Source organism: Megalops cyprinoides, chromosome 14 (genome assembly GCF_013368585.1).
Source record: "Megalops cyprinoides isolate fMegCyp1 chromosome 14, fMegCyp1.pri, whole genome shotgun sequence".
Lineage (NCBI taxonomy): Eukaryota > Metazoa > Chordata > Actinopteri > Elopiformes > Megalopidae > Megalops > Megalops cyprinoides.
Window position 1 is genome coordinate 21682523 of NC_050596.1, and position 25672 is coordinate 21708194.

Consider the following 25672-nt stretch of genomic DNA (forward strand, 5'->3'; position numbering starts at 1 on the left):
CATTAGTGCTGCAACAGGATGCAGGTCTTCATGTCAGAGGTTGCCTTCTCATTCATTTTCAGGAACAACCTACAATGTTCTTTTGTTGGACGGGCACACACTGGGCAGAACAATGTGTTTTTCCGTTGCTTTTGGAGTGTGCTTTGTGCTTCCCCCAGCATTGAACTTTGAGCTTTCACTGGTGGTTAGGGTGGACTCTTTTTTCCCCGAGTTCAACAGCACGCACCTCTGATAGCTGAGCACCACTCCACCGGTGCTCCTCTGTATCCCACTGTGTTTCATGACATGACCAAACAGGTGTTGACAGTAACCGCATACATCATGCGTAACGCACACTTACATAACAGCAGTCGCCACAACAAAAGATTTACGCAGGGAGCGAAGCGGAAAGGAACAGGAACAGCGTGATGTGGCGGAATGTTGGAAAAACTGGATCAGGTGTCAGGAGCAGGTGTTTTTCTCCCTCTGCCAGGGGCCCTGACCACCTGCTTCTCAGTGCAAGTCAAACACCTCCGTCCATCGAGACAGAGATAACAAGGAAGGCGAATAAAGATGCCTTTTGGGGCGATGGTAGTCCAGTTGTTGTAGGTGAAATCCTGTTTCCCTCATTCCATAAAAACGGTGCTAATAGGGTTCAGTTAACAGTGCAAAGTCATTACTGGCACTGGCAAAAATGAATAAAGAAGATATGCTGTCCTTTGAGGCTGTTATGTTATCCTGCTTGCTACTCCACCTACTAAAAGGTATTTGTGTAATTCGAACGCTGGTGTGGCTTTTTAGCATTTCAGTTGGCCCTCTGCTCCAAAGGCTATCATTGTGAATCTCTCTTAGGTCCGCTTGGCAACGAGCAGGAATAATCAAGCAAGCAGTTAAGGTCTGCATTCCCACACCAACTAAAAGCTCCAGGGTCGAGACCCAATGGCTGTGAGCCTTTGCGGTCACATCAGGTGGAGTATTGACTGTTTCTTTTGCCTGACCTGAAGCACACATCATCCTCCTTGGCATCCGTAATAACCATTTACTACTGGAAAAATATAGTATAATCAGTAAAAAAAAAAAGATCGGTGCTGGGCAGAAGTGGTGTATGTATACATTGGCACATTGTGCGTGAATGCTGCCGTCCCTGAGCCCTGAGAAAGAATGTGGAGCACGTCTCTGAGGAGGTGCGGTGCTCGTCCGCTTCTTTTTCCGTTTGGAAACACAATGAAAGGTTCCGGCCCAGTGCCACAAGTCGCTCAGCAATTGGTGACCCGCCGCATTGATACGGCGAATCCCGACTTTGGAAAGAAACACAGCACCACCTCAAGTGCTCATGGAGTTTCCTACCCGGCCCGGCTCTTGTTTTTGAGACTGTCAACACCCACAGACCCCTCACGGGCCCCTCGAAGCTGATGCCACCTTCCTGGAAAGGACTCGAACCTGAGTGAAGAGCAAGAAATCGGAGTCGCTTGTCAGGAAAAGCCGTCAGTCATCATGTCAATGTTGCTTGCGCCTTGAAGCCAGACATTTCCTATTCTGAGCTGTGTCTAGTTCAGGTCAAAAGTTGTGTGAACAAAGAAAGGAAAATATCTAATGTTAACAGAAACATGAGAAGGCCAACATCATTGCTGTTTGTTCTGCCCATACATGTGATTCCCCACTGGAGATTAAACATGAGCTATTACATGTGTAGCAGTTAGCATTAGGGTCATCACATCATGACTTTCTAGTTATTGTGTACCTATTCCAATACATCAAGTGAAATTAGAATGAAAAAAATAAAAACAAGCATGCATTTGGCTGCATTTAAAAACAAACGCATTTGCATTTGATCCCGACTCCATTATTCATTCTGCCGAACGCAGGTGCACCGCAGCTGATTTCACGAGACGTCTTCAACTGTACATCTAGGGCCATGTTCTCACGCTCATTCCTGTCATTTTATTTCTTCTTCATTATTCTTTCTTTTTTTTTTTGTTTTCTCCCTGAACACGCAAACATTGGCGGCGGTTATGTAATAACAGATGGGAGATGAAATGAGCATGTCTCCGCTCTTGTTATTCTTCGGTCTGTTGTTTTTAATGGTGCAAGCGCAGGCTCGGTCACTGTGACCCTCACAGGCTAGCAGCACCTGTCTGGTGGCATGTACTCTAATGTTCCGTGCCTAATTAGCACAGAAGGAATCCAGTTTGAGGGGGGGAAAAAACTGCTCAGGGTCTGTGGGAAAGGAGCGCAATTAGGAACCGTTGGCATGTAGACTCAAGAACTTTGAGTCACAGCGGAGACAGAGCATAGGGAGGACCTGTAATTCTCAGGAAAAAGTGCGTGACCCGACAGCTTGTTTCTAAACCGGAGACCAAGCTGGGCAGACAACCCCACTGCGGCCACTTCATCCAAATACAGTGCTGATCCATGCTGTCAGTCAGCTCCTGGTTTTGTCTGAATGCAGGAATTTTGCAAAGTTCATTTTTCCATGTGCCAGTACAGTTTACATGTATAAGTATTCAAAACACTTAGGCACAGTTTTAGCCAGTGTTCTAATTTAAAAATGATTAACTCAAAGTCAAACATTACTTTTTTGTGATTGGAAAAAAAAAAGACAGTCATCGGCTCTCTTGAGGCTTGAACTTGTGTAGGTATCCTTACACCGCATATGAAGTTGTGCAGTAGCTGAAACTGTAAATGTTGCATTGTGGCTTAAGCCCATCTGCAGGACATCAAATTCTCTGCAACAGTTTAGATAGATCATCTAATATGAGGATATTTAATATTGTATGCTGTATCATATATATTGTTGTGATACTTGGCTGCATGTGAAGTGATAGCATGACTTTGTTTGTTAGCAATCATTGTAGGCCCACTTGGTACACAGTTCTGTCTATATAGGTACTTTCTGTATTGGACACCTTCAATGCTGAATGTCAATATACATATGTACCTACATTATGCTTAAATAATATTCACATGAATTACCATGTAAGCATTACATTAATATCCACATGCAATTACTGTACGTTGAATGTTGACAGCTTTCTGTAAAGTACTGTAAATACTGTGTATTTAGTTTAACTAATAACTGTATTTTACTAACATGCAGTGTGTAAGCCACTGTAATGTAAATAGGGTCCAAAAATTCTGTCTGATAGTGTGTCACAGTTTCAGACAATATTAAGCTAAAGAAATATGTTTAATTCAGATGCACAAAATCTCCTGGATGCTGAAAGGATGTTGCAAGCTCTGTCAATTATGGATTTCTGAGAGCAAGCATGCAACAGCCATGGAAAGGGACCACTTTAGCTTTACACAGCCTTAAATTTGTCAGCCTGAGAAACAGAGACAGTCTGCTTTCGAGGAGGGCTGGAGTCGGCATCTCTGAGAAGATGGTTTTCCATCCCACTGAACATCTGCACGGAGAATTAAGAGGAAGGCTGTAAGCCAGAGAGCCACTCATGTGGCCCTGTGCATGCGTAAGACTCTAAAGCGCACTCATACAAAACACCGCCCATCTCATGTAACCTCTAACCTGATTGCCGAGTGTAGGGTTGACCTAATTCAGAGTCCTGGACTGTATTTGTGTTTGTGTTGTTTGATTTTTGCTACTGCACAATGTTCATTTTGTTGGGGTGCAGGAATAGACTTTTGATGTTGTCAGCAATTCTGGATCCTGAAGTGAACTGGGGTCTGAAATGGATCGGACACAATGAAACATTGATTTCAATTCCCTGACGCTGGCCACTTGCTCCTAAATACCTACCAAAGAAGTGTGATATTTCAGGAGCTTGAGAAATAGAGAGATACAATGGTGGAGCTTACACTGTATTCATGCCAGTCCCACTGATAAAGTCTACTGGGTCTTTGTCTATAGAGAGCTATTATCATTTATTAATCAAACTGACTGGCTGTTGCATGTTCTCGGTCTGAAGAGGGAGGGGAGTTGAAAAGAACTGGACTTCTAAGCACCCTGAGGGGATGAGAATCAAACAGGAAATGCATACACTTGACCTGACTGAGACTGCCCGGAATCAAAAGATTAATAACGTCGCCTCTGCACATTAAATTAAAAAGGGAACAAATGCATCTTTCATAGTTCCATGCATATAAAATGAGTGTCAAAAATTGTGGGAAACATAAATAAATTAAACAAAAGAAAAAGGAAAAAAAAAAAAACAAGTTCAAGGATGCGACTACATCTCTAAATGGAGAGGAAATGTGTGTGATGTCAAAAGGCTTTTTTTCTCTCTCTCTCTCCTTCCTTTTTTATCTGCCGGCTGCAGCGATGGGAATGTTGTGTCGGGGTCCACCCTTCAATAATTGATCAGGGTTTGCGCAGCACCTGCTGGGAGGCCCCAATCACTGTTGCACTTTGAACGAACCACTGTGGCATTAAAGCATTAGCCATGGCAACACGGTCCTGAAAATATAGATACAGAAACAAAAGAAATAAGATGGAGACATTTGAGCGGAGCAGAAAACGCCCTGGGCTAGGAAGTAATGAGCATTTTCATTTTTTTTTTCTTTTTTTTTTTAACATAGAGTTTTTGACCCGTTCTTTAGAAGCTGTTTCTGCTCTTAATAAATCCAAAAGGCCTAATTTACTTGCAACGGAAATAATGATGGTTTGCTAAAAACATTTGTCAGGGTGGATTTGTCAGCTGTGTCTCATATGGCAGAGGGACCATCCCATTTTTTTCTATCCTCAGGTGGCAGTGGAAGTCCTTAGATACTCCTGCCCCTCCCATCTTGTGTTCAAGAAGTCATGGCAATTCAAATCCTTTACTGAAATTAGAGTGACTTATGTGCTCTGTGTAGGAACTCAATTTTTTTTTTTTTGCTAATTTTAGACTGACAGAAAGATAGCACACACACACACACACACACACACTAAGCCATCACCAATATCACCAACGTTAGGAAATGGTACAAAGATTTGTGTAAAAAGATATTTAAATTATGTACCGTTTAGTCTTGCACTAAGTAGTTCTACAATGAAATCTCATATACCCTCTATTTGTTCTTATTGACTGACTGCATGTGGATATGTGAAACTCGGACTTCAACTTGGAATACCAGGAATTCACAAAGATACTGTATATTTTACAGTGCAGATCAGCTGGCTGTAATCAGAGGTATATTTAATAAATTTGATTAATTTCATAAAATTCAATTCATAATAAATAAATAAATATATTAGATATATTTTGATTAATTGAAATATTATTAAAATGTTTTTTATATATGATAATAATTCTTGATAATAAATCCTGGCATATAGTGAACACAAGAACAAGCTGGATCTCCCTCAACAAGTGGTTTACATTCTGAGATGTTTTGCTGTGCATTTTCAGAAGATCTAGAGATCTTGTGGTCCTGACCAATCAAAATATTTGCCAACTGGTTAGCGGTTTGGACCACTAGCTAATTTGCTATTTCAGAAGTCCAAGTGCCTGTTCTGGAAGCAGTTGCTTTGCCTTCCTTACTGTAAAAAATGCTAAAGATAGCGAACACACAAACTAAAGTTTTGTCATTCTGTTTTCATCCCAAGTTCATGAGATATGTATTAACGGAGACATAAATAGGGCCCTAAGATTTGTTTCTCAAAGTTAGGGAAAAAAGCATTGTGCTTAGACTGAAACTTTTCTTCCATAGCATGGCAAGCTAACTCTCTGCGCTACAGTAGTTTTCCCACTGTTGGGAATGCAGTTTTTCTCTAGTCTTCAGAATGTGCCTAAGGGCAGCATTGGCTAGGGATGTAAAGGCATCTCTTTGGTCTGCTTATCAGAAACCATATGAAGTGGAAAAAAAAAATTCTTGTAGACTTTCAGTCGGAATGTTTACAGAATTTAGAGCAGCTGTAAATTACAGGAAAGGGGACGTTTCGATGGCACGGTTGCCAAAAACATTCAAGATTAAAATGACACACTAGTCCTCTGCGATGTAATAAAGTCCTTTGAAACAAACCACGAGTTTTGGGCGGTCTCTTAAGTGCTGCCATTCTGAGACAGGAGAGCTCTCTTTTCTCTCACAACAGACACCCATAGCTCTTGCCAAAGCTGCGAAACATTTTAGCCACAAATATTTAGTTAGAGGAAAGTTTTTTTTTTTTTTAATTCGGCTGTTGTTTGGTTGTTGCAGCTTGCCAGCTCCAGGGGCGTTCCTGTCTGCGATTCCCAGCATGCACATAGTGATGGTTTTTGCTCTGGGAGCTATCAGAGGAACCCTGCAGCCAGATCGCTTCCTCAGCCTGATCTAGGGTCAGCAAGCACTTGAGGTCAAGCAGTTCCACCCTCTATCTCTCCCTCTCTTTCTCTCTCTGTCTCCTGGCTGAGAGCTGACTGTATTAGCACAAGGGAAAGCTATCTCCATGTCTCCTTTAATCAAAATTTACAGAACAGCTGGGGGGGTTGCGGGGTGGGGAGTGGGGTGTGGGGGGTTGGGGGTGGTTATTCCCTGCTGACTAATATCACAGAGTAAACTTATGGTCTTGTGGTTTGTAGGGTAAATGTGCAGGGGATTGCAGTTCTTACATGATGAATTGCTAAAAAAGAGAAAAATATATACATTGCATTCAACAAGGTGTGAAATACAAAACTGAAAACTTGGAAATGATGATTTCTCAAAATATTGTCAGCAAACATTTTGAGGTCAAGATATGATTTTTAGTAGAAACTCAGACTCCAAGTTAAAAATGTGCCTCAACCCACATTTTTCAGATTGTAATAAAGTATCATATGTTGTTGCAGTCACCAAAAAAATCCTGAACAGCATCTTTTGTCAGTGAGAGAGTACTGTATTGTTTCCTGTATTCCTATTCCTGTTGAAATAGGAGTGGTTTGCACAAAATAAGTTGTCAAAACAAGAAAAGAAAAAGAAACACAATGAGGCTCTACAGTTCAGGCCCCAGTTGCAGTTCACTACTGAGTGCATGGAGTCAAACAGTTGGTAAAAGCTACAATTGCAGGTGATATGCTGATTCAGGTGATATGCCTGCTTTCTTGGGGCTTGATGGTAGCTCTCCAGATGATGAGCTAGCTGGTTTGGCATGGGGGCTGAGACTCATTCCCTTGAGACTGTGATAGGAAGGGGAGGTTCAGAAGCAGCTGCACCTGGAGAAAACTAGCACCACGCGACATTTATCAACGTTGGATGATATCATTAGGCAGACTGTCAATAAACAGACGCTGAGTCTAAATGGTAGCATTTAAGTTCCTGCCTCCTTTATTATTCATAAAGAATGTATACAGTGTGTTTGTAATGATAATGCCTCTGCTGTTAGCATGCAGGACCATGGGATGTCAAGGTAGGAGCGTGAAGTTCAGAAAAGCCCAGGATTCTGGCCAAAAACAAGAGTCTCAGAAGCTGCTGGGTCAGGATGAACAGAACGGGCTTGTTTAAATCCTCTGCCAACTTTTAACACCTTAGGTGTTACCTGTTATAGGCTGAAAGGGAAGGTTGGGATGTACTGTCAAAGACACAGTTCAATCCAGGGATCAGCAGCATCACTGCCACTGATGAAGGTTCTGCTTTCGGAGGACACAGATGAGGCCGAGTAACAAAGGAGTGGCGGTGCATTGGGGAACGCTCTGCCCTCTGCCCTCTGTACTCCTGACATCTGTGTGCCAGCCAGGAGAACGTGCGGCGCGGCTAGCGCACTGGGGCCTGTCAGCTGGGCCGAGCTGAGGCCACGATGTTCCATCATCTGTGACACATTCAGTGGCCCTCGCTCCCCAGCACGCAGGGCCAGTGTTTACTTCATACATTATCCTTGTTTTCAAAATGGTGCCGTAAGTATCTAAATCACATAAAGAAGCGATGAAGTAAAACGGCAGCTTAAAAGGCACCTACGTCCATTCTATGACACGATAAATGTCCGCAGAAATTAAAAACTACATTCTGGTTATGCTGCTTGATGGAAAGGAAATCTGAGGAAATGGCTGAAGATGACACTACACCAGAGAGGTGTCACCCCCGGCTCATTTTGACAGGTCAGCATGAAAGATGAAAATGAGCAGAAATCATTGATTTTCTTTTCATCTAAAGCACTTCCATCCATTCCACACCGTTCCATCTAAAATCAGCAAACACTAAAATAAATAGACATTTAAGATCTGAAAACTAATATCTGCCTATCCAACAGAATGTACAAATGGCAACTCAATATTTTTATATCACGTAAAGCTACTTGTCCTTAAGAATAAACACAGAATAAAGTGAGAGAAGGCACAGCCTCTCATTCAGGCATTAACAGATTTATGTAAACGTAGGGACTAGACCTTCCTATCTAGCTGTGTCAATCCCCCCCCCCCCCCCCCCCTCTAAATAACACTGTAATGAGACTCATTTGTCTTGTCAGGACTTACAGTCTGTATAACTCTTCCTCAGGAAAGGCCATTCGGTATAAACATGTCACCTGCTCTCAGAAAAACCTAATTATATCCTTTGCTGGGACCACATCACCTGGAGTGTCATTTTTAACCTTTCACATGTACCTGGGGACGGCTCTGCCTGGGCATAGGGTGACCGTATGGCAGTCATCAGATTGTGACCTTTAATGGCCGAGTAGTGACCAGTGGCAGAGGGTAACAGGCACAGAACTAAAGCTAATACTGATTTGTAATTTATGCTCTGGCTGCCTGCATTTGGTGAGGCAGGGGCTTTTTTAGGAGATCAGTGTGACAGCGCAAAAGAAAGAGGTTGAGATCAGAGTAGAGGCATCGGAGGGCAAAGGTGGTTTTGACTGGCTCACGCCTGGGTGCCGGAGCAAAGGGAATTCCGGGGGCTAATTATGTTGTGTTGAATACATTTTTGTAATGGTTGGGCCTTTTTAAAAATCACTCAGTGTTGACATGCAGTGTTTATCACATGCATATTCTATGAAATAGTCCTTTTTTTGAAAAAGGAAATTGGTATGCATTGTTTGCTATTACTATTTCTTTTTTCCTTCAAAATGAATGTGCTTTGATATTGGCAGGTCCACTTAGGTACACAATAGATATGAAACAATAGGTACTCTTACCTATTACTTATTTGCATATTTATTATCATCTGGCTATAAATTATGACTCTGGCTATAAATCATGTTGGATTGAAGCTTCCTTTGTCAAAATGTAGTCCGATGGCCTTTCAGTACAAAGAGTTGTGAAGCAGTGCAAATTTGTATTCAAATTCCAACTTAATAGAATGGTTTTGTTTCAAATTTTCTTGCAGCATTTGATGGGAATGTCGTACAGTAATAACATAATGTTGATATATAATTAATAACATGAATAGATTGTTCCAATAAGGCAGCAGTTTTTGTTTCACCTGCTGAATGATTTAAATAGATCAGTACACCTGCTGAGTAATGTTTTGTTCCATTTTGTCTAATCATATAAATGTTTTGTATACCCTTTGTACAACTTTTACACAACACAGTCAATGGGAAAACATACACTAGTGGACACATACATATTATACATGCACATATTTAGATCCTGGATTAAATTTACATGATTTACACTTGATGGGTGGTAGGAAATCAGTGTAATCACATTGAAACTTGCTATTATTAGATTAATAATTTGTCCGACTTGCACAAGGGGAGAAGTTAAGAAATTTAAACAATATTGGTTTAAAATAAAGAACGAATCACAGAGCAGAATCCAGTACAGATTTTTTATGAATATTATTTTTCTGTATATGTTCGGGCTCTGTTCAGTAAAATGGAGCGCACACACGGTTTTCTCTGCTGGCAGTGATGCTTATTTTGAGCCACATGCCAAAAACGAAATCTGAACTTCATTTGTGAAAATGACAGCTGGTGTGGTCAACCACAAGTGACGTCACAATTTGTTGACAAGTAGCTTCCATCTGCTTTGGGAAAAAAAAAGCAAGTGGTTCCATACTGAAAGTTGTCTGAAGCATGAATATGTACTGTATAGAACTACAGTTATACAAGAGGAGATTTTAAAAAAAATGAAAAGAAAAAAAAGTTGTTAATATTACTGTAATTCAACTGCAATTCATTCAAAAGCCCTTATCCAGTGGGGAGTTATACACCACATGAAGCACATTATACAAGAAAGCTTTCAGTTTTACATCTTTGATATTTTGCAGCTCATGTGTTAGAGCTAAGTATTTACCGAAGTAATTCAGGTCACATGAAAAGCATACACCAACAGCAATTCGTCCTGATTCCAGCCTGTAAACCTCTGCTTAAATGGCCAGTTCTCCAAACACTGGTCCTTTCTGTCACCGTTATGCTGTTGTACACAAAAGTAGCTGTCACTATGATGCACTGTTTGGCAAAGACACCTTTGCCATGGTGACAGTGGGTAAATTTGCTCTCATTCTTTTAGGTGAGGGGGCAATGGTAGTTCTCCTAAGGGGAAAAAAATGTTAATTTAAGCTGTGAAATATTGTGAAACCATATGGAGGAGAAATTGCATGACTTTTTGTATTTCTGATAAAATAAGTGCCTGTGGTCCTGGTTCATCACTGGCAGAAATACACACTGATTGTACCTCAGAGTCTCTCTCTGTCCCATTGTATTAGTAGCACAACATTTCCTTGGACATGGGGCCCAGAATATTCCAACGTTTTATAATGAAGAGCATTATTACATACCTTTTTATAGTATTTCATATTTTATATTCTAAGAGAATTTAGGAAGAATATGAATGAGTGCAAAGCATTGGCTCCTTTTTATGGAGCCACTACAGTTGTGATTGGAGAGAGCAGGATATCCGATATGAGATAAGTGAAAAGCGAAATCAATCAATTAAGTGTATTGCAACTAGAGTGAGAAAGAGCAGCAGTCAAGAAAAAGAAAATAAGATAGGACTGAAAAAACTTCAATGTTTGAGGGAACAAAAGGAACAAAATGAAGCACAAAAGCATACCACAATGTCAGAGTAATGCAAGCCAAATGGATAAAGACTTGCCGTATTAAATCTTAGATGTTTTGATTACTTTAGGGCTTCGGTCTGTGTACATAACTTGCATGTTGCATAAAGTAATCAAAGCACAATTTCAAAATTAAAATTGCATGTGAAAATATCTAATTATGATTTATATATTATAAATATATTTAATCTTCAATGATACATTATATTTGAAGTATTAAAGAGAATAAATAAATGAATAAACATGCCAGTGAATGAGTACAAACATTTGTGATTACTTGCATGCATAAATGTATGAATCCAAAATGTAATGATACAGTCTGACAAATATGTTTTTTTTAACGTCCAAGTATCTACTTTTTCCGGCCACTCAATTTAATTTTTCATCTCGAATGGAAAGATACTGATGAATACCCAACAGTATGTAAAATTAGATCATTCATTTTGTACAGTGCTTTAAAAAAAATGATCATTTCCAATTGGCTAAATTTCTCAAAAAGTACAAAGGGGTCTGTGCAAAGCATGCTTTTGCTTTTGCCTCCCAGCAAAACAATGCAATAAAGTAAATAAACATTAAACAGGATAGATTAAGTGTATGTCTCTCATTAATATGGCCATTGGTGATTTATATTTTAAATTTTATTTTCAAATCCCTTGCTCGACCCCATCTCCATTAAGCTTTAAAATGACTCGTTCCATCACCCTCTCCCTCTTCACCTGGGTATTGAGTTATTGAAATAAAATATGAATAATTAATGATGAGAAATAGGTTCCTGGCAAAGGCATCAGCTGCAATTTAATAATGAGCATTATGTTTCTTTTCAATCCCCCCCCCCCCCCCCCATCCACCCCCTGTCTGCTGTTTGTGTCGCGCGGCCCTCTCAGATGTCTAACAAGGGATGTTCTGACATGGAAGAGACAGGTATCAACTGATGCACATCCTGGGCTCAGTGGGACTCTGGGCAGCTGGACATTAAACCTGTCTGCGTCTACGGCCTTTATAAAGTCACCCTTAAACAAATGGAAATATTAACCCGGGTGTGAGGAGGCGGCCCCCTGAGTCCTAGTCATTTGTTTAGTAGCAAAAGCCTGGCGGAGGCACCGGGGCCAAGGCTCTAGCGGATTATTGTGATGGCAGTCAGAGGGAGGAAATATAGGGCTTTAATTTAACACCATGGGTTCAGAGTCAGTGCTAAGCACATAGGTCTACATTCATGCTGTGCGCATTGTGGTCGTGAATAAATAATAAATAAAAGATATGGGAGACAAAAAAAAAAAAAAAAACTTTACTAAATACGGACAGCTTCTCGCAACCAATCAGGAGGTGGATGCTGATTGGCTGGCCAGGATAGGTTGGCCGAGACTGGATTTAGCACGGTGCCCGGGTCTTCGCTGCAGGCTGCACCGGTTGGCCCGAACTCTGCTGGGGAGCAGATGGCTAGCCAAAGCTTGTAGTCACACTTACCTTCCCCGCTAAATCCCTAATCCCTTCATGGTCACTCCTCCAAGGCAGATTTTGGAGGCAGAAATAGGGGTTACAATCTGGACGGGTGCGTCGGCTGCCAAAACGCTCGCAGCGCAGAAATGCAAATCAACCTATTTGTGTTGTCCCCCGGCCAAACCACCGCTTCTTGAGAGTAATTAAGATACCTCGGAAAAAAAATATTTTGTCGAAGATCGATACTACGATATAAATACGTTACAGCCATGCTGATAATGACAATACACAGAATCCTGCGCTCGGCGTGCATTGTTTAACACTCGCGCCAGAGCGCAGATCCTGATTTGTATCTGCCCCTCGGGTGCTGACCTGTGCGGTTAATATGATCCGTCTTAAGTGCTCACTGTTTGATTGCTTTTACCAGCTCTTTGTGATTAAGACTGAGACACTGGACACCGCACGCCAGGGGAAGCCGCTGGTTTGACGTCGCTGTGCATGGCGCGGACCTTTGCCAGTATCGTTCCCCTTATGAAGGCAACAGCTTGAAGCTGCATAAAGGCCCGATCAATAACGGTTAGCGGAGGCCCGGAAACCTGGGTGACACAGCTCAGCTGTGCGAGTTGGCTGGAGCGAGGGGCCGAACAGACGCTGTAATTAGTCGAGCGTTTGCGCCTAAATGGCGTGCAGATGTTAAAGTGCTGTTTTAGATGCAGTTTCTGGATAAACAACCAGAGACAAACAGATTTTTCCATCGGATAGTCAGAATTTGCATCTGTGACGTGTTTTTTAAGAGGGGGCGATTTAATCGTTTCAAAACATTCCTAAACCAACTGACACATTAGAGGCATAAATAACAAGATGGATCCACACTCTGTAATTACACACAAATTTGTTATAATTCCCTAATATATCTCATCATGAGACAGCTTTGGGCCTGCAGATCTTTTTTCTACGAAATTATATTGCTCTGGATGTAGTGAATACAGTAAGACTAATGGATTTTATCCTGATATGTACAGTTTATGCATAACCTACTTTGCGGACTGAACATTGGCATTAGTCACTGTATTTATGTATTAGAAACACGAAACATTCACATTTCAACATTGTTAGGGCAAATGTGATGAAGTGATTCAACCTCCTGAGGGTCAATCCTGGTTAATAATAAGAGAGAAAACCAAAGAAAGGAACCAAGATGTCCTGTTTAACAAAGAGGGATTGCCTTCGTGCCATAGCTTTGCTGGAGGCTGGACTAAGTCAGCAATACTGTTGCTCGCCATCTGGGGTGTTCGCGGCCAGAAATTTCTAACCTGGCAAGACGTTACGGCCAAACACAGTCTCTCAGCAATAGGCCACGATCTGGGAGACCAGGAGTCTCAACACCCCGCCAAGATCAAGACATCATCCGTCCCTGTCTTTGTGATCAGCGCTAGCTGACTGCAGTGCCAGCCCAGTCATTGTTGCCACTCGGTGTCTACAAAACGGTCTCCACGTGGCCATTAGCAGCTAAGGTCCAGGCCAAGGGGACGAGACACGACCTCCTCCGTTTCTGACCAGATGCCTTTCACGTGAAGCCCCAGACAGCCACAGCGAGCACTTGACAAAGGGTCATGTAATTACAAGCGGAGGGAAGTTGAGTGAAGTGAAGAGACTCATCCGTTGATGGGTGATCCTGAATTAAACTGGCATTTAAAGTGAAACTCTTGTAGAGGGAACAGCGCTTACAGTAACGGAGGATTGTTCAGTGAGGCTGGAAGACAGTTTGTAGGGTAGCATATTGCAGCAAGGAATAACCTCAGGGCTTCAAAAGGCCTTGGAATTCATGGAGGCAGAGCTGCTATCAGATCTGGCATTTCACCTGTGGGTATTTGGATTGATTGAGATGCTTCTGAGTGACTGTGAGAGAAGCCGAGGGTTTGCTAATTGGCCCTGGAGTGTGGCTAATTCCTTCAACTTCTGTGAGACCCACATTTTGGAATGTGGGTCTCGCAATAAGTCAAGAAAATCAGTGTTCACCACCTACAGCTCCGATAACACATGAAGTTAATTTCTTATCCACTGGCGGGCCCCACACTGCTCCAGCCAGCCAAAGGAAATAACATGGCCATTTCTGAATATCTGCTCCTAATTAATCCACTAGTTACTCATGGTCTGTGCTAAAAGGGAACGTTCAGGCAATTTACATATTTCTGTACTTAAGCTCAAGAATATTAAACATCCTTGATATGTTTCATTGGTAAAGTGGATTTGCAAAAATAAATAGTAAAAAATGAAATAATAAATGAAATCGGGGGAAAGGAGGGTAGCTGAGAGCCTTCATGCATGGGCAGTTCAAAGTAGCTCAGTCAAGCCTGAGTGGTGTGCAAGATCATAGGCCTTGGCACAGAATTCTAAAAAAGCTGCAGAAAGCCCCATCTAGACACCACATAAAAAAGAGTTGTTTTTTTTACATTCTATTTATCGCGTATATCATTATGTGGGGGACTTCGAGTGGGAGAAAAGATATGTTCGCGAGGGAGGGAAACGAGCAGCATTTTAAATGTTTCAGTGTCTCACTCGGCAAGGAGTCTTTCGCAAAGCAGGACGCGGTTAGCTTGTTATGGTCTTTTCTTTCGAAGATGCCAAACACATGTCCAACATGGGAAAGCCACACTGGACTGTGCCTTTGCATTGCTGTACCTCAGCAGCAATGCATTTGGATACCATTTTAACTGCTGTGCTGCTGCTGAGATATTTAATATTAGGGATATCCTAAAACAATGTTATAAACCTTAAGCAGCAATGTGTGAGTGCATAATAAGAGAGGGTAATTGTGTGATTATTTATGATTAGTGTGTATGATCAGTGGAAAGATAAAACTGCAAATGTAAAAAAAATCATTTTCAGTAATTCACAGCTGTTTACTGTAACAGCTGCAAGAGTGGATAGTTTTATCACTGTATCAAAAATCACTGGGAGTAAGGCGAGGCGAAAACCTATTTTGTTTTTATTTTTCACGGACTAGTCCCTTGAAATATGGACGAGCCGAGGGACGGGGCACCTCGCTCACCGGCGAAATGTTTGAAAATTTATGGGCAGCATCATCTGCACTTTCTTACTGCGTGGACGGCGTGACGGATTTGTACTGACATTTGTGGTGTTTCACGGCTGGGGTTGCAGTCTCAGACTCACGTGTGTGTGTGTGTGTGTCTGTGTGTGTGTGTGTGTGTGTGTCAGACTCTAGCAGTTCCTGTCAGACTGTAATTTATGAATTAATACCTGTCAGCTGCTGGCTGATCTCATGAAGGGGGACAGGTTTTTCAGGTCATCCTTCCATCCGCCAGCGTTGTCTCCTGTGTTCCTTCACATTAGCACCTGATTGGATGTAGGAGGCCCTGCTGGAAGCCTGCTGTACCAGCCCACTGGGATTGCACTTGTGGCGGGTGGGGGGTTGGTGGTTTGGGTCACATCACCTGCGAGTAGCAGATTTAATCAGCGCCTAAATGATGAAGATGCATGGCACTGACTCCAAATTAATTTGGGTTTATGGCCTCCCTGGATTTCTTTATTTATTTGGACAGGCTTTTTTGCCTGGTTCAGTAGCAGAGGATGGAAGTTTTATGGTATGTGCTGTTGCAGTTCATCCCATCCACTTGCATTAAGCCATGCTTTGCATTTTATATCATTTAAGAAAATACAAGAGAAGAATAGAGTATGCAGCCATAGTGAGGAAGATGTTTAGGCATGAAGATAAAAACAGTAGCAATCTGAGAGATTGACTGGCGGAGATATTATTGACCCCAGGTTCTGATTTTAATATTGAAGCCATTCCATCTGTGAGTTTTCTGCATTTTTGCAGCAATATTCTCATTCAAATCAACCTGCATGAAGTCCTTCCACAATATATGCTCCCACACACAGCACAATCCCTAGCATTATGCGTGTTTTCAATTCCCAAAGGTATTTATGGTGTAGCTGGTCACACTACAAAGCTGCTTAAACTGTGTTGGATATTAATTCAGTGCCTCTTAGAATATATGCAGACATACTTTCACACACACACACACACACAAACACACACACGCACACACACACACACACACACACACACACACACAGACCATACTGTATGTTAATCACCAGACCAAGGGATTTAAACCTTGAACAGCAGATTTCCTGAGGAGATTACAACTTTGAAATGAGCTCCTTTAGCCAAACTGGAAGACTTAACCTTAATGTGGCACTCTGCATTGTACTGTACAGTACCATTCTAATATATAGTCAGTTCAGGTACTATTATGGAACACAACAATATCATTAACTGAGTGAAAGGACTACAGTTGAAACCTCACTGTTCAAGCTGTTCAAATAGTTGTCATGCAAATTTTTGTCTTAAATTTCCACTGATAATGCCACATTTAGTCAGCTGTCCACTGAATATAAATAACAAATCAAGAGCAAAAGAGCAGACCTTGTGGTGCTTGAAACTTGCATTGAACCTGAGACAAGGACAACATTTTAGATGCTGTCAGACATTTTCGAGCGCACTATTGCACATGTTTGCAAGTGAATGTGATAATTCAGTAGAAAAAGTTCACGAGAATGAATAAATCAGCTGAAAGAGTTCATTGCTCCTCATTACTACTGTACTCTATGAGTTTTGGGCATTCACAGAGCTTGTCTGCACGGTAGTAGGCTGACACTCTTGGCTTCCTTTGGAAGTGGTGTGGTAGCACATCTCTTTATGTCCTGGAGACCCTGCTCCGCAGTTTTTATTTCAGACCCAAACAAAAGAGAGACCAAACTACTACCCCTCCCACAAAAAATAAATAAATAAATAAATAAATAATCAGGAAAATCCTAGGCCTTAAAGGAAGGAATAGAGATTAAAAATTGTTTTGGATTTTATGGACAAAAGTCAAGAAGTATTGGAAAATACAAGGGAAAAGATTTAGTCAGCTGAACCAAAAAGCACACACTAATTATAAACTTTTTTTTTATTTACCTCTAGCCACTTTCTCAATGAGCACAGATGATATTTAAAAGTACATTATGCAAAGTGACACACTTCCAGTCCTTTCACACACAGAGCACACTTGCATATTGTACACAACTGTGGACATATCTGTGGAATATACAACTAGAATCAAGACTTTATATTGATCTTATTTATAATTCAGTGCAGAATCAATGGTGAAAACTACATCAGCCAAGGTATAATTTGTAATAAATTAGTATTCCTCACATTTCTGAGGAACACAACAGCAGCCCCCTTTCACCATTCTTTTTTCACTGCTTATTAAAAACATTCCATGACATTAAAAGGTTTGATATATCACTGAAGACATTTTGTTGCTAATTGGAAATAATTAACTTTGCCATCTAGACAACTTCAAAGTTATATTGTTCCTTTATGAAGCACTGTAATTAATGTTTTATTTAACAGCAAAATGCTAAATTTTAGCCCACAAATATTATTCATATTTTCACCACTGTGTGTATTTAAATATTAATGGATCCCTTTAAAAGAAGGCCTAGATGGGCTTTAAATACACTGTACTGTACTGCAATGATATATCCTTGCTTTCATTCTATTTTTGATAAGCTTGATATCAAATGAAGAGTACAGTACAGTACCTTGCATTCTTTCCTTAGATATGAATTATGAAAATGTTATTTGTTGAAAATACCGAATAATACTGAATACTGAAAAAATAGCAATCACTATAAAAGTGAAATATATTCAGACATTTAAAGACATTTAAAGACAATTCATATGAAAATTCAAATGAATTATTTCTTAATATATTTTTCCATCTGCTTTAAGACAGGTGTTTTGCTACATGTGACATTCTTCGTTTACGCAGAATTCCAGAGCATGCGTGCATGCACATACGTATAATAAATATGTATAATAAATATATGTATAATATATAAATATAAATACACATTTTGATATATAAATTGTTAGCCATCAGATTAAATTTTAGTTTTTGAATATCATATTTTGTCAGTCTCTTGAGATGATGAATGGTGTTTTCAAACTAGACGGGTATACTGATTTTACCTGACCAAACAGGTCTGAAATAATCATTTTAATTTAATCTTCTTCACTTCTAGTACAATTCATTTAAAATGTTTCTTTACAGAGGGGAATGGCCTGCCCTGTCCCAGTTATTTCTTTAAATATCGCTACTTGTTATGAAATTATTAAATGACCTAACCCACCACAACCTCTAGACTGAAAGCTAAAGCCTAAAGCCTAAGGTCTAAAACCCCAGAGAAAGCACAGCAAAAGCACAAAGCATAGCAGAAGTACCAGGATTAATATCAACAGGGATAAAATCTATATGTGCAGACGAAGCTGTCCTGTACCTTTGTCCATGTGAATATGGCATTATTTCATGGAAGGAGCTTATGGAACACTTTTCATTAGTGGAATTAATAGACATGCAGCAAATGCTGGTTGGTTGTCAGGCGCTGTGCACTTCTCTTTATCAGTACCACAATATCTCATCTATAATGCTCAGTTTTTAAAATATGCTTATCTATAATATAGCACATATAGCAGTTTCTTTATGTCTTTGATCAAACTTCATAGGAGAGCATTATCTAATGTCAGACAAATATTTTTCAGTGTAAGCTAGATATTACAACATAAATCCTTCATGCGTGAAGGGGAAAAATGGGGAAAAGAACACTGGATATATCTTGTATAGGATTCTTTCACATCATTGAAGGCATGTCACAATGCATCTGTGCAAGCCTGTTTAATGGGAAGCATATACCAATATACCATATGATGGTTTAACAGGGGAATATACCATATCATGGTTAAATTAAGCACGTAGTTGATTTTTAGATGCCTTTTCTCACTGTAGTTCAAGAATGTTTCTTGTAAGCATTGGCAAATAATCCTGAATATTGTGTCTTTCATAAGGAGGCCATTTGCCCTGCCTGCTTTGGGGTCCAGTGTAGGTCAACTGAAATGGCATGGCTTGGTTTGCCCCCTGCCAGTGTTTTCTCTAGCATTGCAAAGCCACCTGGGAGGTTCTGTGAGAAAGCAAAACCCAACTGATTTGATGTGTGCATGAAATGTCCAAAGAAGCACTTTTTAAGGGGTCAATTTTGTGTACATTGTAACTTTTCTTTCCAGTAAACTGAAAATTAGGTTCATGTTACAAATATATCTGAAATGATAATTACAAAGGCAGCCACCAGTTATTTCCCTTTAAGCAGCAGTATTGGATGACCACAGGGTAAAGAAAAAAATATTTTGGTAATTTGTCTGGACAAATGGAAAGGTGTTTTTTCATCATTTTTGTGTGATTTTGTCATTTTTTGTGTGATTTTCTTTACTGAAGCCACATCTCTCCATCTGGGAGCTCACTGGCACCCTGTGCTCACCACTGAAATCTCAATGCTGTCGATGACATCAAACGCAAGAGAAGTGCTACTCCACAAACAAGGCTGCAATTTGTAGTGAAGGCCCTGCGATTTTTATTAAGCGACTTCATGCTATTTACACAATGCATTGACAATTACATCATGCATCATTTGTTAGTTCCATGAATTTTCCTTCAGAAGAGTGTAACCTAACAGACCTTTATGTCCCTACAAAACCTTCCACAAACACTGATTTGATCGGGGTGAATGTATTTCTAAGGCTTAAACTGTTGAAAAAAAAAGAAAAGAAAGGAAACAGAAAAACAAGCGTGGTAAATGGTGGGCGAGAGGGCAGCATGTTGTCGCCCATGTTTTACATGTGACCTGGCTGGCGCCGGCATGAGGCCCGAACAGAAGGGCCAGGGCCCTCTGGAAGAGACAGGGCTCTACGTGTCTGGCTCAACTCTCTGCAAGCATTGAGCAGAACAGCTGAACGGGGACTGAGCCGCAGGGGGCGGGGGGTGGGGGAGTGGCGGGGGGGGGCTCATACACTGTCCTCTGTTTCTCATGCTGCCTCCTCTCAATTGGCAAGGGGGTAGTCCCCTGGGGGCCGCAATTTGGATTCCCGCTAACAGGAATTTTAGCACGACAGGTGTTAACATATTTTTAGAAAAACAGAGAGAAGATAGAGGCATGATCTCCCCTTTTCACTAGCGCTCTCTGACATGCACACACAGTCACTGGTAGTGCTCCCCCCCAACCCCCTACCCTCCCATCAAAGGTGACACCTGACACGCTGGACGTCCAGGTGTGGGCCAGATACAGTTACAGTGTGCGACTGGCTAATTCACAGTGCGGCTGTGGGAACACCAGCTGCCCAGCTATTTTTCAAATATGAAATAAATTTGGATTCGCGTGTCAACAGAAGGACTCAACATGCAAGGCTGAAATAAACTCACTTTATGTGTCTTGCCACGTCAGTAAAAATTCAACGCTCTTTTTTTTTGCAACTTGTCCAGTCTACTTTCAGCATAGTGCATGTCTGTCTTGGCCATGTACAATACACTTGCCATGATTTTCCAAAGTGTTTAGTTACCACTTATTGCATATCAGAACATAATACAAAAACAGCATATAAAGATTAATATCTTCGCCTCTCAGTTATGGCAAAGTAATCATTCTCCAAAATGTTATGTTACTCATAGCAGATCTGAAGGTATATTTCAATTCATGTCAAGGTTTCAGAACAGCTTTTGAGTAGATTTGCTCAACAGATGTTCATTTTAAAGATTTGACCTTTGCAGTTAACCACACTCCAAACCATTACACACATATTAACCTGTAAAAGAACAAACTGTGATTCGTGACTGGATGTAAAATGCTTTACATGTGCTTCAGAGGAATTGATTGTAGGGTGACTAAATCACTGTAGCTGAGAATGTCCAGATTGTTACACACCCACACACAAAGACATCTCCACACAGCCACAATGACCTACTGTACACACACAGACATACACAAACGCGCGTGCCCGCACACACACACACACACACACACACACACACACACACACACACACACACATACACACAGAGGTCCAGTTTTATGTATTATAATAATGCTTTTTTCCCCTTTAGGCAACCCCGTTTCGACTCACTAAATGTACATTAGGCCTGTCTCACAACAACAACTTCTGCACTCATGCAGGACCACTGAAACAAAATGAATACAATCCTCTGATATGCTTGCACATAGCCAATCACTCTTTTTCATACCACAAGTTACACAGTGTGCCACAGTGAAGAGGACACTAATTGGACAATAGGCGCTACTCCAATAACGTCATCTGAGCAAATTGCAGGCACCTGACAAATCACAGGATAATTCCCTGCCTGAACTACCCATCCCTAACCCTGGTAGAACAAAGTCAATTTGTTCTGCTGCAGTGGGCTCCTGGTTATTGCTGCTGTTAGCAGAAACGATTTATCGAAATCCTCACATGAAAATGCAGTCTTTAAATTTGGCTAAAATAATAAAGCATTTCAGAGTATGTATGAAATTTATGGAGTGGGCAACCCGCTGTTATATGTATTTATTTCTCCTAAAGTGCTTTCCTTTTTATCTGGATGTCCAGTTTCTCAAGGCAGTGATAATTAGCATGTAAAAACAAAGCTGGATTTGAACTGTCAATTATGGTCATATACCAGCCCTCTATGATTGGTCTTAACATGTTTTAAGTCTTAAGATGACAGAAGAGTCAGTTTATCTGATTGACTCCCGTTTGTTTTTGGGCCTGCACTTCAATGTGATATGTCCAATCTGATTATGCTAAACAGAAAGACAGAAGCCCTCCATAACAAATGCAGAAAGTACTCTCAACTTGTGGCACTCTGAAAGTAGTTATAACTTCCTCATGACCTTTAAAGTCCTGCTTTATTTAGTGACTCCATTTCATACTCTGAATCTAACAGCTAAGAGCATACAGTCAGTATTCTGACCGTATTCAATTTTAAATGATCCCGAAGCTATAAAATGGCAATATGTATTATATATACATATATGCATGTATAAACACATCTCTGTGTCATTGTATACATCTGGGAGTGTTGAAATGCTAAATATGTGTGCTAAACATAAATAATAAAATACAATGCAACATTAAGTAACAAGAAATATTCTGTAGTCATACAACATTATCAAAATGACGTGCATCTGAAATAATATTACTGTACATATAAATTCTAAGACATACATCATTAACCTCTTAATTATTGAGCACATGTAAGTGCCACATAAAGCATTCTGGCGGTTACTACATTTTTTTTTTTTTTACTTCCATATGCCACTCAGAGAGCACAAAAGCAAGTACCCACAAACATGTCACAGATTGAGTCTCTTTGAGCCAAAAAGCCAAGTGCCACGACTCCAGCAGTACGTTCAGATTCCCTGTCGCCAATCCAATCTGTGCCACACAGAAGTCATCCCAAATTTTCAGGGAAACTGATTTTTTTTTTTAATCGACATTCTGATCAACATTGAAATCGCACAGCATTTGACTAAATGCACTTAATAATCTTCATCCCACATTTACGTAAAATGTGTGTGCATATATCTTACCTCACTGTAACCAAGAGACATGATTAGGGATCAGCTGGGTTTATTTTTAAAGCCGATACCATATAGATAATAAATGTTTCAGTATGTTGATTGCCCTCCATATGTGTCACATGCAATGGAAACATATTATAATGTAAACTTAATTTTTTTCATATTATACAGTGTAAATGCTGCTGGCACTTAACATTTCTATATGTAAAAAATTGTGGAATATGGTTTTACTCTCATGATGAGTTTCATTATACTGACTTCCTTCCAATCTGCTTCCTATTCAGTCACATAAATATATTGAATTAATTGTAATTAAAAGACTTATGCTGAAGACGTTCACATCACTGTAGGATTGTTGATTCTAAAGCCCAGGGAAAGATGAAAGTCTGTCAGAGATCTCCTTCCGCTCTCTGGGCAGAGAACAAACACACAAGCTAAACCGTGCGTCTATGGAGCTGTCGTCACTGCGTACTCAGGGCCTCGCTGCAGGATCTGTTTGCAATTTGCCTCGAAACAAAAAAAAAAAAGAAACTTTTTCAAATTTATTCAATTATTTAACAAGACAAATAGTGATATGATGTTTGACAATCTGCGCGGGCCCCCAGTCTCTTTTATTTAGAACGAATGCAGCTTCTGGAGCGGATGAATGCCACCGTAATGGAACTGAAACAAAGCCAAGAGAAGGCGCCACTCTGTCCTCTCCTACCAGGCTCTACAGATGTACTGCAAGAGTGTTCATGTTCACCAGTTCAGAGTCAAATCTCCGATGACACTCATGAACCCAGCCCTGCTGTCACTGTTTCCCAGGGCACCCGGGGAAGACATTGTTCTCATCTAGAACAAGCTGGTCCATTTGGATGTACTGTGTAAAAAAATAAATAAATAAAAAAAAAAAGAGTTAGAGAATTAGAGAATTAGAAATGCATTTTGATGTGAGTTGTGCCTAGAATGTCCATGACATCACAGATAATTTATTAGAAACCGCTAACTAGAACTAGAAATCGCATGAACAAAACTCTGCAAACATTTGGGCTGGGAGGGATATATGAGCTGCAGCTCAACGTTAACAGGGCTGATCCTGTGGAGATGGAGACTGGTTCTGAAAGCCTGACTTCTATTTGTGGGGGCGGGGAAGGAGTAATTTCTTGAATTCTTGAGACTTCAGCTCGAATGCATCACATCCTCCACCCACCAACCCCCCATGTTATTTGGAAACTGTACAAAAGGGCACCTTATCACGGACTTTGCAAATAAAGTACCATATGTCTGGGCCAACTGTAGCTCTGCTAGTACTGCTAAAGGCTGTCTGTCAATTTGCTGTAGGCCTGCCACCCTGTCCTGCAGTTTATTGTAGATCATGAATATGGACAGACTAGGCACGGCGTCTCGGCAATGTCACTCTGTAAACCGCAAACTCAGTCTGAAGTCATTAGCAGTTATGTAAAGGCGCCTGCCACCTCCTGTTGTGATTTTAAATTGCCATTAAGGTAACTTTGTGACATTTTGAAATATTTTCAGAGACTTCTGAAGTCACAATTCCCATACTTTGTTGCTCGAGAGCCATTAAATTCTGTTGAGGTTTGGCAGCGTCTTAGAAAAAAAGGGCCTGAAGGGAAGCCTGGATTATGGTAAATAACAAAGGTTGTCTAAGGAGTTACGCAGAAGGAAAATGTACTATTAGAATTGATAAGTCATTCTGTAGCGATCATTAGCCCCACAGGTATTGAGTCTGTGGTCAGAAATAGTTGCCACTGTACATTTTGGAGCCCGAAGTCTCCTTAATTAATGATTTTTCCCAGCGGTATTTACATTTGATGGTCTGAACTGCAATTATGGTTTTGTAATACTGTCCAAGTCACATTTAACCAAGCAGGAAGCATATCGACATGGGGAAATATCCAGTCTTCAAGTGGGATTTACCAGCCAAAGCCCCTGGAAGTGTTTGAGCTTCCACTGTTTGGGGCTAAGAGATCGGGTATGACTGAATCTTGAAAAGCAAGAGAGGGAAGGAGAAGAAAGAGAGAGCGTGTGAGGGAAGAAGTGTAAAGGAAAGCCATTTTTAAACTGCAGGGAGCAGTAGCAGCCTTTAAAAGAAGAATATTGGCTGGACTACTGCAGCAATAAAAGCAGAAGTAGAGGTTCTGTTCAGCTGCTGTTTAAAATACTGATAAAATGCTATAAAAACAGGCAGGGATTAAAAACACAGGTGTGTCTTAGACAGCACCTTTAGAGTAGATCATTATCAGCCAAAAGCAACTGCCTCAAAAGGCAAAGGCCCCCATTTGTTCAGTGAGAAAATAAAACCCAGGGAAAGTGTTGCTCTTTATGCATTTATAAATCATCCACAGAAGGGCCATTAAGTTGTGAGGGCAATTTACTTGCAGTTTGCTTGGTGCATCCAGCTATACACTGTTGCTAAGGTTGATTTTGAAATACTTTAAATAATACAAAGGTAATGTAAAGGCTCTGCTCCAGTCACCACCAGCTCCTCTCTTGTCCTAAACACACTATATTGTAAAAATCTCAAAGGTAATCCTGATGAAACAGCACTACACTGGAGTTTGGGTGGAATCTAGAGTGAGAATATGGACCGTGGAATGTGAAGTAGTCCCTTCTGTGGGATGTTCTCTGGCATAGTGCATACTCTTACCAACAGCAGCAGTGAGGTCAGATCATGTACCTAATGACTAACACTGCTTAGATGCTTCATCGACAGGGCACAATGCGCTAAGAATTTGCTCTGCTTACTTTGAATGGACACAACTTCAGCTGTGTCATACAAAAGTGAAAATGAACAGCTGATATTCTCCTCTCTGTCATAAATCTATTTTCAGTAGCTGAACATGTACTATAATGAGGAGCTTTTTGATCCATTTAAACTACCGAATAATTTATATGA

At 40.6% G+C, this 25672-nt stretch overlaps 1 protein-coding gene across 1 annotated transcript in view; it reads left to right on the plus strand.

Annotated features, from left to right (window-relative positions):
* Positions 1-25672, plus strand: part of arhgap15 (Rho GTPase activating protein 15) — a 122501-nt gene that overhangs the window by 30964 nt on the left and 65865 nt on the right. The window lies entirely within an intron of this gene.